Raw genomic sequence first — 10,852 nt, 5'->3', positions numbered from 1 at the left:
TAAACTCTTCGTCAACCAAAAATTAGCAGGATCAGCCATGAAAAGGAAGCTACAATCTTCAGCTCTGAAGAGAGTTAGCCTGTCTCGAGGCAAAAGGCAATCAATCGTCTCTACAAATGATTACCTTATTTGAGGTCAAATCAGATAGCCGTTCTAAAGCTCATTTACATTTGAGAACTAGCTATATCTCAGGCCAAGCTGGTACATTGCAGGTACAACCTGCATATAACCAACAAAATTGAACATTGTGCAGGAAAGCCTGTGCACAAATATTAAGAAGCAAAGGAATGATGCCCTTGATCAAGAAGCGCTGGTAAAAATGAAATCAATGGGAATTGAAGAGAAAACTCTCCATTAGCTGCTTTGCTCACCAATAACAACTTCTACCATCAAGTCTAAGAGCAACTTCCCCTCCAAGTAACACATTGTCCTGACTTGGAAATTTGCCATTCCCATATTGTCTTCAGGGCAAATTCCTGGACGTTCCTGGGTTACAGTGAGGATCTGCCCATCGGTATATGTGGTTGTTCCAAATGATGACATAAACATGGTTACTCTTGCTATAGGTAGGTTAAGTGCTCCATGTGCAGTTTATACGTCTGCTGGTGGATTACTAACCTTCTTAAGATGGAGGTGAGCGATGGTCTGTAGATGAGTTTACAGAAATGCTTCAATAATAATTGGTTATATGACACACAAGCTTTATGTGCATAACATAGCTGCTCTGACTATGAGTAAGGTCCAGGAATACATGCTTATTGTCTCAAGGTGAGTTAGATGATGATTCCAACTGGTGGAGATGGTTAATATGACCATGTTACAGGCAGCTTCATTCTTAATTGGATTGTGCATTTGCCCACTGTAGGTGGATTATTGGCTTACTCTGGCTGTAAGTGTTTTGTTTGCTTGGCCGTGTGGCCTGCTGGGATGCCTTAACTTTGTGTGGATTGCAGGTTTATTCTGGGTTTAGTTTAGTTTAGAGATAAAGCATGGAAACAGGCCCTTCAGTCCATCGAGTACACGGCGACCAGTGATTCCTGCACATTAACACTATCCTACACACACATACTAGGGACAATTTTACACATACACCAAGCCAATTAACCAACAAACCAGTACGTTTTCGGAGTGTGGGAGGAAACCGAAGATCTCGGAGAAAACCCATGCAGGTCACAGGGAGAACGTACAAACTCCATACAGACAGCCCCTGTGGTCGGGATCAAACCCGGGTCTCCGGCGCTGCAAGTGCTGTAAGGCAGCAACTCTACCGCTGTGCCATCGTGCTTTAGTTGGGTTACACCTCTTTTCCAACTGTAAGAGATGGCAGGTGCTTGCTCTAGCTGTGGGGGGATTTCATGCCTGCTCAGGCTTTAGGTGGGTTTACAGGAGAGGTCTGGCTGTGAGTTAACTACATGACTCTTCTGGCTTACAGGGCTGATTTACTGGACTGCTCCAGCTACAGGTGAGGTTCACAGGACTGCTTCAAATCTAATTAGTCATTCAAATGGTCTGGATATCATATCTATACCATTGTTGAGGTTTTGTGTGGGCAACAGTGTTGTTTTGGCTCTAGGTGGTCACCAATCTAAACTGCTTTTCACTTGGATGCTTACTGATCTCATCAGCACTTTGAGCATTTTATGTTTATTCATATTAGACTAATATCCCAGAAATTACCAGAGACCACAAGTAAGGTTGGTGATTGAGTGGCTCGGAACTTTAAACTGATCAGGGAGATCAGTTTAGATTTGATAAAGGAATCCTTTTGAAGAATGGGGCTAAAATGGTGTAACGGGGAATGTCAATGGAACTTATACATTTAGACTTCCAGAGGTGGTTGATGAACTTCCATATGAGACACTGTTGATTTTGAAATCAAGGTAAAATTATTGACCAAGCTAATAAATTGACAATTGAGGGCAAATGAATTCAAATGTATGGAAATGTAAGGTCTTTGATTTTTGACTTAAAATGGTTAGAGCAGAGTGCTTTCAAAATGTTGGAAACATTGCTTTGAGGAACTTTGGAGATCATTGATCATTATGTGTACATCGATAAAGTGTCATGGATCAGTGTAAGAAATTATCAAAATATTTATGAACTATGGCCCTTTATATCTAGAATGGAGTGCGGGAAGATATAGGTTACAGAGTTCTATTTAACCACACCCTGACTGTAATGTTCAGTGTTAGGTACTACATTATAGGACGGCTATATCAGTCTTGAAAAGGAATATGATGTTACTCCAAGAATACAACTGCAGCAAGATTATACATTAGGAATGTATTTCAAAGAATGTATTTTAGTCAGAGAGTTGTGAATCTGTGGAATTCTCTGCCTCAGAGGGCAGTGGAGGCCAATTCTCTGAATACATTCAAGAGAGAGCTAGATAGAGCTCTTAAGGATAGCGGAGTCAGGGGGTATGGGGAGAAAGCAGGAACGGGGTACTGATTGAGAATGATCAGCCATGATCACATTGAATGGTGGTGCTGGCTCGAAGGGCCGAATGGCCTACTCCTGCACCTATTGTCTATTGTCTATAATCGCTATTTCAGTGTTGCACACACCAAAATACCGTTAGCAAGGGGTGATCCCTATACATTAAATAGTGCCATGGGATCTATCTGACCATGAATACAATAATAACTTGCCTTAAATTGTGCATGTCTAACTATGTAACTTTAAATTTCAATAAAAAGGCTGCACTGAAGAGTCACACATTTATTTTGCAGCAAAACTGACTTGAAAGTAACCATGAAAGTGGTTCTTAAACCAAAGTGAAGATAATAGAGTCAGGCTGATGACTTTTGAGAGAGCACTCTTTGTTTTTGTTTTTGTTTGGAATGCTTAAATCTTCTAAATTATCTGTGAAAGCTTGATCCATTTAATCAGAATATTGTGGGCAACATGCTTGCAACCTGACGTTATAATGGGCAGGCCTCTTCACCTCCAGGACTCCATTCTTCAAAGTGGCAAAATAATTAGATACTCCTCAAGAATATGCAATTGCATGTTCTGAAGAAATGCTTAATCTGTTTTCAGTTTAAGGCACAATGCATTGTTAAACTGGTGAGACAGTTACATTAACAATAGTTAAGTCTGGCAGGTTGATGAATTGCATTAAAAAAAAAATCCAACACTTATTTCAAACCATAATCCAAAGTGAAAACAGTGCCAACACTATTTATTCTCTGGGGCAACTCAGTTGGCTTATTATGCATGAAATCTTGGCTGTATTCCAGAAGCATTGGACCAGAAACAAAAATAAAATTCCATTTGTTCACTTACCGTCCTAATCTGAAGAAGGGTAATTATCAATACTGTAGAACTTACTGTATTTCTGCATTAGATCTTGCGTTTTGCGTTGAGGCCAGTGATCTTAATTATCAGGATCTTCTAACGGGTCACCTATCACACAACATCTGAAATTATCTAATATTCTATGTACAGAGATAGAAAAACAACTGCAGTAGTTTAAAGATGTTTGTGCCACAGAGGGAGGTGACCACTTGGAATGCGCAGCCAGGAACGGTAGTGAAGACAGATACGGTAGTGGTGTTTAAGGTAGGGTCATGGATATGGAAGAAATGGAGGAATATGCATCGTCCGTAGCCAGATGCGATGACTTTATTTTAGCATCATGTTTGGCACTGACATTATGGGCCAAAGGGCCTGTTCCTGTGCTCTACCGTTCGATGTTCTAGAATGCCAGTGTTAGCTCCTTTGTCAATGCAATGTGTCCTTAATGTTATGATGTTTGGATGGTTGGGCTACATAAACGGGGTCAGAAGGCCAGAACATACAACTGGAAGCAGACGGCAAGCACAAATGGCCTGATATGGTACAAAAAGAAAGAGCGACTTATCTGAAGTTGGAGAATTCAATCCCGAGTCCCGCAGTCTACAGCATGCACAGACAATAAATGAGGTGTCGCTCCTCTTGTTTACATTGGGTCCGGCTGTAACTATCCAGGAAGCCACAGATAGAGAGATCAGCGTGCATGGTGAGTTAAAATAGCAGACAATTGGTAGCACAGGGTCACTCCTGCAGAATGAGTGCAGGGACACGTGTTAAATGTCACCTAATATGCATTTGGTTTCTCCAATTTAGAGGAGGGTAACATGTGACCACCTTATGCAGTAGACTAAAGCTCTTCCTGTCTGTTATCAGGTGGGGTTTTTTTCCATAAGCTAGGGTACTGTCTGATTCACCTCGACCCCATTGCGGACATTGGACTTTGTCTTTGGAACTGACGTGCTACACTGCTAAGGATTATATTTTACATTCTGTATCTTCCCATTTGCTCTATCTTACTTGAGTTTGATGATTGTATTTATGGATAACTAGATGGACCTAGATAACGAGGTCCGTTCCTCGTAGAAGGGGAACAGGGAAGGGGAGAGGGTGTGACTGAGTGAGCCCTGGACCCAAAGCCTCTCCTATATTGGTGTAGCAGCCTCAATATGGGGAATACGATGCATATGCATTTGGAAAGTGGGTTGATTAGGGCTAGTACTCACAGCTTTTTGCCTGGGAGATCTTGTCTCACCAATTCGAATGAGTTCTAAAGAAATAACCAAGAAGATGAGGGCAGGGCAGTCGATGTAGTCTACATTTCTAAATTCCTAATAGATTACAGACAGAGCACCAGCTCTTATAAGATTTGATTTGGCCTCCAGCAACTAGAAGGGGAGCTGACTGCGAGAATGTGCCACATACCCCAGCAACAGCAGCGAGCCTGTGAGCCGTCTGTTCTTCTTGCCACATATCCAGCAACAGCAGCGAGCCTGTGCGCCTGTCTGCTCTAATCACTCATCCCATTTTAAAACTGTCTCACTTCTAGTTTTCTCAGACTTCCCAAATGAGTCTTCAAATATTTTGCAGAACCATACAGCAATTCCACAAAACATATTTAATATGTGGTTAAAGGGCTGGTTGTTAACCATGTTGACTGCACTGCATTCACTGGAAATGCTGTGAGGTCCGTGATACAGCAGCAGTTCTGTTGTGATAATGTCTGCACTGAGGTCAGTATACGGTCAATATTTAATCATGTCATCTCATTTCTGCTGACTGTAAAAGTTAATTCAAGAGATATTTTATGGTTGTTTAGGTTTTCTGACTGAAATCTGTGGACACCCATCCCCGTGAGACTGTAAAGTCTGGCCTGATGTCGATCAACGCAATTTAATTTGCTTTTTTTATGCTGGTGTATCAGAGTCAAAGCAAGCCAAACTCTAGAAATAATAACCTTCCCCATTCTTAAAGCTATACTGTTGTAGAAATCAGGACAACATTGAGTCTGAAAGATAAAATAAAGCAGCACTATCTCATTAAGTTTTTTAAAAATCGTTAAAAAAAAAATTTAAAGAGTATTTTTACGATTTTCACTGATTTTTTCTCATGCTCTATTTTCCCTTTCATCATAAAGTTCTTGAACAGCCTTTGCTGAATTCTATAATCCTCCCAATCCTTCAATTTACTGCTTTGTTCTCGTCAATTATAAGTCTTTCACAGAAATGAGAAGCTCAGATGGCAGTGGCACTTCTGCTGAGGAATGAATAGGAAATCTGCTGGTCTCGGGAAGAATGCTAAAAATGTTAATACAATTGTAATCTAAACATCTTAAAAACGACATTGGGAGCAGCATTGCAGAGAGATATACAACACAGTAGTTCAAGTAGTTTCCGTGTGCTATTATGCCAGCATTGGGAATAACAGTTATGCAGAGAAGCCTTGATGTTGGGAAAATAAATCTCCGCATCTCTCACACCAGTTCCTGTCATCTCTTGAAACTGAAACATCTTACCACAACCAGAGAGCAGTGCTGAACTATTATCTACCTCTTAGGTGACCCTCGGACTATCCTTGATCAGACTTTGCTGGCTTTCCCTTGCACTAAAAAAGTATTCCCCTATCATGTATCTATACACTGTAAATGGATCGATTGTAATCATGTATTGTCTTTCCATTGACTGGTTAGCACACGGCAAAAAGCTTTGCACTGTACCTCGGTACACGTGACAATAAAATAAACTGAACTGAAATGATTATGGAAAACAAAACGTGGAATTGAAGCAAAAACGCAAACAAAAAACTTGTATAGTGCAAGGTTGATATTTTTTTAACAAAACTGTTGTAAGTCCTATAAACAGCTTACTTGAAGCACTTTGCAATGTAAACTTGCACTTATGCTGCTGTCAAAAGTGCTGCTCAATTCCACCATTGAGTCATTGAGTCATACAGTGAGGAAACAGGCCCTTTGGCTCAACTTGCCCACACCGACTGACATGTCCCATCTGCACTAGTCCCACTTGCCTGTGTTTGGCCCATACCCCAACACATAAAATGCTGGAGTAACTCAGCAGCTCAGGCAGCATCCCTGTAGAACATAGATAGGACACGTTTCAGGTCAGGACTCTTCAGACTCAGTATAAACTAATATCCACTAAGATGCGGTCACAAAGTGACCAAAGTTGGGAATTAAATGTTAAAAGATATTTCTGTTCTCGGCCTCCTCCACTGTCAAAGTGAAGCCCAACGCAAATTGGAGGACTTCACAATTTGCAACTCATCAATTCTTTTGTCTCACACCTTCTGTCTTTTTATCTCTGACCCTTGTCTAACCATCTGCATACCAACCCAATGTCCCGTCCCCCTCTCATCTGTATCCACCTATGACCTGCCAGGATTTGTCCTTCTCTCTCATCCACCTTTCTTTCCCAACTTCCCCCCCAATCAGTCTAAAAAAGGGTCCCGACCCGAAACATCACCTATCCATGTTCTCCAGCGTTGACCCGTTGAGTTACTCCAGCACTTTGTGTCTTTTTTGTAAACTGGCATCTGCAGTTCTTCGTATTTAACCCAAACCACAAACTTACCTCAGCACAGAACTACAATGACCTTTGCATAAGGATTGAACTCTGTACTTTGGGCTGCCCTACTATTGTCTAGGTTACCTAGTGTAACTAAAAACATATTGTATTATTGTTTTTTGTATATTTATTGTATTGTTGATTTAATGTGCGTAAAATCTGCTGAAAGTAAGAATTTTATTGTTGCGTTCCCAGTATATATGAGAATTAAACACTCTGGACTCTTAATTCTGGACATCTACTGCAGAGGTTTTCAGTTACAACTAATTTGGAGAAGGGCATTATTCATAAGTTAATGTGGGTGAGCAAGTGAAAACAGAGGGATGAGCCAGTTTGGATCCAGGTTTTCTCCAGTGTCATTCTCCTTGTTTTATTATGTGAACAGCAACAGTCATCACGTCAATTTTGGTCCAATTTCAGTGAGTATTCATGAATGTATGCCTTGCACATCCTTTACTGGCATGCAATACAATGGGGAGCTGGTACCTGTCCTTCCATTGACTCCATTTATACCTCACATTGCCTCAGCAAGGCCAGCAGCATAATCAAGGATGAGTGGCACCCTGGCCACTCCCTCTCCCATCAGGCAAAAGGTATAGAAGTGTGAAAATGCACACCACCAGATTCAGGGACAGTTTCTACCCAGTTGTTATTAGGCAACTGAATCACCCTACCACAACCAGAGAGCAGTGCTGAATCACCCTACCACAACCAGAGAGCAGTGCTGAATTACTATCTAACTCTTTGGTGACTCTCGGACTATCCTTGATCGGACTTTGCTGGCTTTACCTTGCACTAAACGTTATTCCCTTATCATGTGTATTTACACTGTAAATAGATTGATTGTAATCATCTATTGTCTTCCTGCTGACTGGTTAGCATGCAACAAAAGCTTTTCACTGCACCTCGGTACACATGACAGTAAACTAAACTAAAATAACTGGTGAACAGTGAAAGGAAAAACCTGGTGCAACTTTTAGACAGGCAAGGCTTCCACGTTTACATCATGCTTTTGTGCACAATTTACCAAACAGGAAGCAGGCACAAATTATTTAATCAGATATATTTATTGAACATGAATGATAAATAGTCAGTTATTCAATTGTTAATACCATACCTGAGAACAGAGGTTTAGAACAAAATTCTGCAAGCTCCTTGCAGGCTGGGCACCTGAGAAATATCCTCCTGTAAGTAAACAGCGAATTGACATAATCGACATAATGGAAATGATAAGACATTTTGAGGTATTTATTCACAAAATGCTGGAGTAACTCAGCAGGTCAGGCAGCATCTCAGGAGAGAAGGAATGGGTAACGTTTCTGGTCGAGACCCTTCTTCAGACTGGGTCTCGACCCGAAACATCACCCATTCCTTCTCTCCTGAGATGCTGCCTGACCTGCTGAGTTACTCCAGCATTTTGTGAATAAATACCTTCGATTTGTACCAGCATCTGCAGTTATTGTCTTATACGACATTTTGAGGTAAATGCTTCAGATTCTGATTATTTACGAAGCTTCTTTCATCTCTTAGCAATTGATATTTGTAATTCAGACATGTGGTAATGTTTACTCTTCAAATTAACTATAAGACAATAAACAATAGACAATAGGTGCAGGAGTAGGCCATTCGGCCCTTTGATCAATGTGATCATGGCTGATCATTCACAATCAGTTGGCCATTCCTGCCCTCTCCCCATACCCCCTGACTCTGCTATCATTAAGAGCTCTATCTAACTCTCTTGATAAAAAAGAGGCTAAAATAGTAATTTTAGAACTTTCTACTTTAAATTACATGGTTCCACACCTCAATGTTCCAATATATATATATTTTCCACACAGAATGATTTCATAAAACGTCTAGCCTTAACTATCCACCGGAAATATAGCAAAAAAGAAACACACCCATTTATTCCTCTTTTGAAGAAAAATCTTACATTTCTCAAGAGTAAAATTCACATTTAGTGGAAAGAAAATATGGTTTGTATTTAGAGTTTCAACCTGAACTGTAAAATTATTAAATTACAACCGTTTTTTTGCTTCACCTGAATAAGTTAAACAGCATAATAAGCACTACCACTTAAACGATGCGCAATAAACCAAAATGCCTAAAAGTAAGTCACTTGAATTTCATTTTTGCTACACTGCACACCGATCCCTGTCAGGTAGAATTTCCATCTAAAAGAACACAAGGTGCTGGAGTAACTCAATGAGACAGGCAGCATCTCTGGAAAACATGGCTAGGTGACGTTTCAGTCCCGACCCGAAACATCACATATCCATGTTCTCCAGAGATGTTGCCTGTCTCCAGCACTTTGTGTCCTTTTGCGTAAACTAGCATTGACAGATCTTTATTTCTACAGGATTTCCACCTAATTTTTGCCTTCATCTTTAATCCTGAACTACTTCTTGCAATCAGATGTGGAGAAGGATACAAATTAGAATATCCTGGCGAAAAGTCGTTGAAACAACATGTTAACTCTTTTGTTTATCCACAGATTCTGGCTGACTTGATGAGCATTTCCAACATTTTTAATTTTACTTCCAGAGACAAGGATTCACATTTCACTTTCAGAATAGTGAATATTAATCTAGTTTTCGGTTACTGCATCTTCATTAATTGGACAGAATCTAAGGTGTTTCTATAAGTTAATAGTTTACCTGATTGTTATGTCTGAACAAAGTGCAGGAGCTGAGGTTGACAGGATCATTGGTAAAGTTGGCATCATTTACCGCAAAGTCAGAATGGTGGGCTGACTTCATTTTTATTGCATTTATTCTTCACTAAAATAATAATTTGCAAAAAAAAGTTTTACATTTCACTCCTCTCCATATTTGACACCCTTTTGTTTCCTTTTCATCTCTGCTGTTGTCACTTCCTCCACTCATCTGCCTCCAAACCCTCCTCACCTGTATCCACATATCACAGCTTACACCCCAGTGGTATGATCATTGACTTTGCTAACTTCAAGTAACCCCTGCATTCCCTCTCTCTCCATCTCTCCCCTTTCCCAGTTCTCGGACCAGTTTGACTGTCCCCGATTACATTTTATCTCTGTTTGCTTTGTTGTCACCTTCTCCTAGCTAACAATGATCTATTGTACATTTTCCTTTCGATATCTCGTTTTCACACCTTACCCTTCTTTATCTCTGTCTCCCTCTCCCCTGACACTCAGTCTGAAGAAGGGTCTCGACCCGAAACATCACCCATTTCTTCTGCCCAGAGATGCTGCCTGTCCTGCTGCGTTACTCCAGCGTATCCACCTATCACTTGCTAGGATTTGCCCCACTCCCATCTCTTTTCCAGCTTTCTCCCCCCCCCACTCCAATCAGCTGAAGAAAGATCCTGACGAAAAACTCGATGAATGCTCTTGCCAGTAATCTGCAATCGTACACCTGAAGAAAGGTGAAGAAAGAGAACAGATTCACACTAAAGTAGAAAACAATAGTTCTGCTTTATTTAACTAACGCATTAACTGAGTATTCTTTCCTGTGGTAGCAAGACTTTCGTCAGCAGTTCTACAGTGTGTAACCTGGAGGTGGTGGTGAAATTTAGGTAGCTGGAGAGCTTTTTGGTTCCCTCCATTCTGTAATTTTTTTCCCTTTACTCATTCTTGGCTAAGCTTTCAGACTAAAACGGGACCGTGTTTCCCAATAATGACCATATTATTCCTCAAAGCTGTTGGTGCCTTTCCATCTCCAGCAACCAAAATTATTTCACTGGTTGCCTCTTACCTCATATGTCATTTTACAATGAAAAGGAAAATGACCCCACCCAATATATAGGCAGTTGCTTTGAGGAGCCAACAGCTACAAACTCTGATGTAGCTGTGTTATCAACCACAATTATAACTGGTCTCTACTGAGACATTGACATATCATTTTTGTTAGTACTATCACAAAACTAAATGAGAAAGTACTAGAAATATTCTGCCATCTTGGCAGCATCAATGCAGAGTTAATATTTGAAGTCGGTGACCT

This window comes from Rhinoraja longicauda, chromosome 1 (assembly GCF_053455715.1).
Source record: "Rhinoraja longicauda isolate Sanriku21f chromosome 1, sRhiLon1.1, whole genome shotgun sequence".
NCBI classification, from domain to species: Eukaryota; Metazoa; Chordata; class Chondrichthyes; order Rajiformes; family Arhynchobatidae; genus Rhinoraja; species Rhinoraja longicauda.
This window is presented reverse-complemented; position numbering follows the sequence as displayed.